This window comes from Chrysemys picta, unplaced genomic scaffold, assembly GCF_011386835.1.
Source record: "Chrysemys picta bellii isolate R12L10 unplaced genomic scaffold, ASM1138683v2 scaf156, whole genome shotgun sequence".
Taxonomy (NCBI): domain Eukaryota; kingdom Metazoa; phylum Chordata; order Testudines; family Emydidae; genus Chrysemys; species Chrysemys picta.
Window position 1 is genome coordinate 10,057 of NW_027052863.1, and position 6,248 is coordinate 16,304.

Genomic DNA, 6,248 nt, shown 5'->3' on the forward strand with positions numbered 1-6,248 from the left:
CTGGTGACCCCTTTCACATAGCAAGCCTCTGAGAGTTCCACCCACGCCCCCCCCCCCGTATAAATTAAAAACACTTTTTAATATATTTAACACTATTATAAATGCTGGAGGCAAAGCAGGGTTTGCGCTGGAGGCTGACAGTTTGTGACCCACCACATAATAGCCTCAAGACCCCCTGAGGGGTCCCGACCCCCAGTTTGAGAACCCCTGACAAAGAGCCTCTGCAAAATTTGTGGCCTAAACACTGCGATGTTGTGCCAATGCATAAGAAGCAGAAAATGAAGCTAGTAAAAAACAAAGTGAAACTGATCTACAGTCACTATCCAAGCTCAAAAAATAAACCTAAATTGTGCCAACTAGACTTTTAAAGGCCTTTCAATTTTCCTAATTTGATAATAGAGTCTTAAAAATTTTTATATTGCTACATATTTAACCTGATAAGCAGTTTTTAAGTAGTTATTTTTTTATTTGCATCTTATCAAGTGCATAGAATATGTCTAATTAGAATGTGTAGGCTGCTTTAAAGTACTAATACAGTAAATACCTTTTTAAGTAGAAGGCATCATATTAATCCTTTTTCTTTTAAATTAAGAATTAAACTTTAAAGTTCAAGAACTGGAATATCTGCTACAAGATCAAGAAAAAGAAAAGAAATTCCATATGAACAAACTTCAAGAAATTCAACTCCAGCCGGAGAAAACAAAATTGGAATTCACAGAAAAAAGATTCTGCTTTGCACAAAATTAGAGATGAATTGAATAGAATGACAGCACAACATGATCAAGGTACTGCCCAGGCACTGTACCATGTTGCACCAGGCCTCTTCTGGCTGCTTTTATAATGATTGTTAGCAGTAGTGTGTGTCAAACATTCAGTCATATTTACAAGATTCAAGATACTTGAATAATGTTTCTTAGAACATCCTGAGCATAATGAATTGAAAGTATGCATTATGTTGGACAACCTTAAGTTCTTAATTAGCTTGCCATTTTCTGCAAGGGTCCAAGCACTTCTTAGCAGGTACTTAGCATCTTGCAGCCTCATGCCTTCGGGCATGATTCACTGAAGATCTGGAACATCTTCTCCAGTAGGGCCCTACCAAATTCACAGCCATGAAAAACGCATCACGGACCATGAAATCTGGTCATTTGTGTACTTTTACCCTATTCTATACAGATTCATGGGGGAGACCAGTGTTCCTCAAATTGAGGGTCCTTATTTCTGTGCTGCCTTCAGAGCTGGGCAGCCGGAGAGCAGTGCCTGTTGGCCAGGCAGCCAGTTCTGAAGGCAGTGCCCCACCTGCAACAGCGCAGAAGTGAGGGTGACAATACCATACCATGCCATCCTTACTTCTGTGCTGCTGCTGACAGTAGCTCTGCTTTCAGAGCTGGGCTCTCAGCGAGCAGCTACCACTCTCCGGCCTCCCAGCTTGAAGGCGGCGCCGCCACCAGCAGCAGTACAGTGGTAAGAGTAGCAGCACCGCAAACACCCCATCCCACAATAATATTGTGATCCCCCCCCCCCGCCCACACACACACACACACCACCTTTTTGGATCAGGACCCCTACAATTACAACACCATGACATTTCAGATTTAAATAGCTGAAATCATGAAATTTATGGTTTTTAAATTTATGGTTTTACCTATGACGGTAAAATTGACCAAAATGGACTGTAGTCCCTACCAATAATATTACATAGAGCAAGAATGACACCTGGTGGCCAATTGTGACCTTAAAGGGACACTGTCATATAGTTTAACATTTTCAGCCTAAACTACCATAAATTCACAGGAAAGTTATTTGGATTCTAAACTATCGCAGGCTAAATACTTGGGTAAACTCGAGTTAAGAATGAGAGTCCCTTACAATAAATTTGTAGTAATTAAAACTAACAAGTATTAACTTTGAATTTCCTGTATTTTTAACGGAAATTGCAACCCAACATTTAAAAATTTGGAAATGTATCATTAAGGCTCTCAAACCACCTCAACTCTGCCTCGTCAGTGACTCTAGCCTCTAATCTTTCTTCCTGGAAAATGTGCTGTTTACAAGTCCTTCACATCAGAGTTTGCAAGATTAGGTCTCCATACTGAACTGGTGTTTTGATCAAGGGCTTTTTGTACTGGCTCTAGGACAATTTGTAAAAGCCAGTGTATTATCGGTTTAGTGAACAGACCACTGCTATCTCTTTGTAACTTTTTCCCCTTCGAGTGGTTATCCAAATGCACAGTTTGCAGACGGTGTGCAATGTACCCCACTCACCCATGTTCAGAGTCTCATGCACCTTGAGCAGCCTCATGTCCTGCACCGAGTGCATAAAAGGGTGGAGCAGGCCAGCCACCACTCAGTTCCTCTCATGCCTCCTGGCTTCGAGAAGAACATGGGCAGTGAGCAGTGCTAACAAAATAACTGGCTCTTTTCAAATTTGTGCATCGTATAGATAGGGATAGTTAGTTGTTGCCCATTGGCATTTTGGTTTTTTAACCAGAATAGCTATTTCTTTCTGGTGCCAGGATGGCTTCTTCTAAGTCCCCTGGATTTACATACTGCCCATCAAACAAGGGCACTATACCCTTTAATGTTTGGCATTTAAAATATTTATTTTGTCTGGGGGAATATCTCTGGAAAATGTGCTATTTGCAAGTCCTTCACTTGCAGGACCTGCAAATCTAGAGAAGCCCTGCTCCAGATGTACTTAATGGGTAAAGCAATGAGACTAGCTTCAGGCCCTGGGTCATATAATCATAGAATATCAGGGTTGGAAGGGACCTCAGGTGGTCATCTAGTCCAACTCCCTGCTCAAAGCCCAACTTATGTTATCTTATGTCTGGACAAAGCGTCTTTAGGACACATCCTGTGTTCCTACTGACAGTTGTCACAGACTTACATCTTTTAGATCTTCATCCAGTTAGGTGCATAGATGACTGTGTGAGGGCCTGTTTAATAAGTGGTTAATATGGATTCTCCTGCTTCATTCAGCATTTATTCTACAGAGCTTAGGAATCATGGCTGATATATTTCTGTTGTGGAAATACGTAAAGCAGCTAGGCTGTTTGGGGAGGCACAGTCTTCCCTACCCGGCCCTCCATACAGTTTTGCACCCCGATGTGGCCCTCGGGCCAAAAAATTTGCCCACCCCTGCTTTAGGAGCAGAGGGACTTGCCTACTTTCAAATGTTAGGCTGTCTTTTATTTTGATCTTAACTCTGAATTACCTTGGTTTCTAATGCTTGATTTTGTTTGTTTTTAATAACTGCAGCATTATTATGAATTAAAAAAAACACTTACACGTACTGTCAATTTTACTCACAGATTTTAATGATTTGTTTGATTTGGTTTCTGCCTGGGGATTTTCTTGATTATTTTTTTAAGACATTTTGAAATCTTTTCCATGCAAAGAAAGAAAGCTGGCAGAGAGTCCCCGGTGTTATGCAGAGAACAATGGGGGAGCTAAGTAACAGGGAAGATTGTAGTGCTTAGAAGTACGATAGGGGTTAACCAGTCTGTATTCCTCAGGTTCTGTTGTTACCAGGAGGACTGCAGGTTCTGGTGGAGCTTCTGAACTTTGCAGGCACTCTGAGTTGAGATTAGTGGAGAAACTCTGAGGGGCTACAGGAATTCCTGAGAACATGGGGAAGTCCAGCTGAATGTTTTGGCCTCTGCCAATTGCTGCAGCTCCACAATTTTCCTGTGCATTTGGTAGAACATTGTAGCTCATGCAAGTTATGGATTCCATGATTCTTCATATTTATCTTTAGCTTAACTCTTTTCCCATCCCCTTTGTGCCCCTCCATACACACTTAGATGAAAGAAGTTATGTTGCCGTGGAGAAAGGGACCTCCACATGTGTCTTCTGTAGATGTGATGGTTGTCACCTACCCTTTGCTGTCAGGGTTTTAATGGATGCATGCAGATTCTGCTGCCTACTTAAGAATGTTACACCCTATCTACAGGATGCTGAAGATTATACCATCAGATGAATGGGGGTTAAGAATTTCCCTCTGGAGAGGTACAGTAAGGGCTGTTCTTTGCTACCTCTGTGAGGAGCCCATCGAGAGACGGTCTTGGCTGGGAGTAGGTTGAGGCCAGGGACATTGAGCCAATCCAGTGTTATTACCATGTTTGTATACAGATGTTCAAGTAATTTAACAATGAGAACTTTTGAGCTGTGACTAGGCCCTCTCCACTTCAGTGACTGATAGCAAATTGCGAGGAAAGATTGATTGGTTGCTACTTCTGATGTCACAATGATGCTACTTATGAATCACCTGAGTTACTGAGCAAATTGCAGAGGAAAGATTGATTGGTTGCTACTTCTGATGTCACAATGATGCTACTTATAAATCACCTGAGTTACTGGCATAGCTCTGTCACCATAACCTCTAGGTGTGACTGTTAAGAGCTTTTCTTATTACAGTCTAGCTTCTTTAAATGAGTTGGAAATCTGATTGAATTACAAATTATATTATTAAATATGGAATATATGAAGAGTCTGGGGTGGTCTGTCAGTGGAATATTCAAAGCCAAGAAAAAGGTGAGAGAACAAGTGGTGAATTTTATTAATATTGTGATTTTTTTTAAATTGTTTTCTTTGGCAAAGTAAGAAACTATTTTATGCCGAAAATTAATGTCATCTAAAGTGTAACTCTGCTAAACTTGGAAAGTTGCTTAATTTATTATACTGTGAAACAGGCATTTTTAGTTCCATTTTAAATGCCAATGTCAACCTGTTGGGTGAGAACCAAATCCACTTCAATTTAGGCTGAAACAATTTATTTTAGCCTTTATTATATATGTTTTCAGACAATGCTATTATCACCTATGAATTACATAAACATGCAAAAAAAGATAAGACAAGAAAAGGAAATGCTCAAGTTATCTTTCTTGGGGACAGGGTGACTCTTTTCAAATCTCTGCTATGCTTGGCTATTTTTCCTCTGTATCTTCTCCACTATTATGTCAATCATCTATTTTTTTAATCCTCTGTTCTGTAACTTTGCACAGACTCAGTATAGCAAGCTACCTCATCTGTGTCTTTATCCGTATATATTCCACTCTAACCCCCTAATTAAAAGATTCTCCTGCATAAATCACAATAACTAACCCAAATTAATACATTTTTTGCTTATTCTGCTAAAACTTACTTATATCTATGTAGTTCCCAATGAATCTATTCCTTGCTGTCATGCTCACTGGCTCCATGCAGTTGTACTTACATTACAGCAATTTTTATTCTTTTTACTCATCTGTTTTTGTGGTCTTGAGTTTTTACTTGTTGGACGGGTGGAGGATGAGGGATTGTACCTGACTTACTGAAAGCTAACAGCTCTCTTCTCTACTCTGCTCTCTCCTTGGTCAAGAACTTTATTTCTGAGACACACAGTTTTCTGATTTACAGACTGTTTCAGCAAAATCTGATGATCTAAAGCAGCAGAAATACATACAAAAAGCAAAAATTCCTTCCTATTTTCTTATAGTCTTATATATAATAATTTCTCTAACATTACTTAGTACATATTTGACTAACACAATTCATTACACAGTTCTCCAACAAAGCTTAACTATGTATGTGCTTGCTCATGGTGGCTCCATAGTTTACAGTAGAACTTCAGAGTTACGAACACCAGAGTTACAAACTGATCAGTCAACCACACAAATCTCATTTGGAACCAGAAGAACACAATTAGGCAGCAGCAGAGACACCCCTTTTCCCTCCCCCAACCCCGCAAAAGGCAAATACAGTACTGTACTGTGTTAAACTAGTAAGAAATAAAGCAAAAGCAGCATTTTTTCACATCCTTTTAAAATTATATTCAAGTAAATTGTTCATCTTCTGTTTTAAAAGCATCCAACCATGAAGATGATTTAAATCTTAGCAGCAGTTCACTTTTTTATTACCTTTAAAAATAGTTACTTGTCTTAAAGAAAAGACTTCAGAAAATAAAAATGTGTTCTGTGTAGAGAAAAACAGTTATTCTGCTAGGACAGCTTTCTGGTAAATTGGTTGTAAGTCTCCCTAACATGCTGTGAATACAATGAAACTGTAAGAGGCAAAGGAGCGGCGGTAGTATTGTGTTCTGAGAAAATGTATAGTAGTGTGCTTTGGACAACTTTCAGACTTTTATCAGCAGATTGTTTTCACAATAGAAATTACACTGGGAATTTATTAAATGGGGTTTCAGTGTACTCTAGTTCTTTATAAACCACCAAAATTACAAGCAATATATTATTTTAATAAAGTGACAG